Source organism: Podarcis melisellensis, assembly GCF_964234715.1.
Source record: "Podarcis melisellensis genome assembly, chromosome: 16".
Classification (NCBI taxonomy): domain Eukaryota; kingdom Metazoa; phylum Chordata; class Lepidosauria; order Squamata; family Lacertidae; genus Podarcis; species Podarcis melisellensis.
Genome location: NC_138533.1, coordinates 11,365,086 through 11,366,655, shown reverse-complemented (window position 1 = coordinate 11,366,655; position 1,570 = coordinate 11,365,086).

Below are 1,570 nucleotides of genomic sequence, written 5' to 3'. Positions count from 1 at the left end.
GTTTGTGTCTTTTCATTGACTGCACACTCAACCAGTTTTTAAATTCTCGATATAATCTAAATAGTGCAAGCTATGCCTCTGGTTCTTTATGGAGTACAAGAAGACAGGTCTCTGCCCTGGGGAGCTTACAGTATAAAATGTGAGGCAGAGGTAAGGGACGGAAGTGGAGGCAGGAATAAATAGGGAAGCATTATGCTGGGTGTGGAGAACATTTGGGCCCTCCAGGCATTGCTGAACTACAGCTCCCATCAGCCTCAGCAAGCATGGCCAATGGCCAGAGATGATGGGAGTTGTAGTCTAGCAACATCTGGAGGGCCAGAGTTTCTGATACTGTACCTGCTGCCCTGGACTCCTTTGGGAGGAAGGGCAGGATACAAATGTAATAAATAATATGCAGTGACCTGTTTATTGAGCATTCATCCTGATGCATTTGCAAGGAGGCTAGACAACGTTCATTCTGATTTGCTGACAGCAGGTAGTATAACAGCAGGGCACGGGGAGTTGAGGGGATTGTGCCAAAGCTTGATAGAAAAGGTGGGTTTTGAGGAGGAATTTGAAGGAAGTGCTTTGGTCTTTGCCAGCTGAGATGTATATTGCTAGAACCCACCCCATTCTTGTAGGATTGCAATTTGTTTTAAACTGTGGTTAACATTTTGTTTTAAATTGTTCTGACCTGCCCTGGGATGGTACAATGAAGGGCGGGTAATAAATTGTATTATTAATAATAATAATAATAATACAGGAGGTATCTCATGGGCATTTGGGGAGTGTCAGACATACGGAGAAAAGAGCACTTCCAGATGGTAATAATCTCTGGGTTTAAACTACCTCACAGGATTGTTGTGAGGATAGAACAGGGAAAGGAGGAAAGCATCTATGCTGTCTTGAACTTTGTGAAGAAAAAGTGGAATATAGATGTAATAATGAACAGCGATAATATGAAAACAACAGTATGATGACATAGCTTAGTAGAGCAAGACACTCTAAATCTCAGGGTTGTGGGTTTGAGCCCCATGTTGGGCAAAAGATTATTTCATTGCAAGGGGTTGGCTTAGATGACCCTCATGGTCCTTTCCGACTCTACAATTCTATGACAAATAAAAATACACACACAAAATAAAAAGTGAGTAAAAGCAGCTGCTAAAACCAATTCGTTGCTCATTGTTTCCAGCAAGTTAAAAGCAATCCATTAAAAACACACACCCTTGGATACACAGCTTCTGGTAATGGGCAGACAGCCTCCCTCAAAGCACAGGGAAATTACAGGTAGCTCTCATAGGACGCTGCCGAGTCAGAAGACTGGTCCACCTAGGTGTTCAGTGTTACAAGCACTGACTGGCAGCAGAATTCCAAGGTTTCAGACAAGGAATCTCTCCCAGCCCTACCTAGAGATGGCAGGATTTGAACCTGGGATCCTCTGCATGAAAAGCAGGTGCTCTGTCGCTGAGCCATAGCCCGCCACCCCCTAAGCAAGGGAACCTATGGCTTTCCCATCAACCCCAGTAAGCATGCCCCAAGACAAGTGATGATGCGGACTGTGAGTGGCTACTAACCATACAGTACTGGCTAT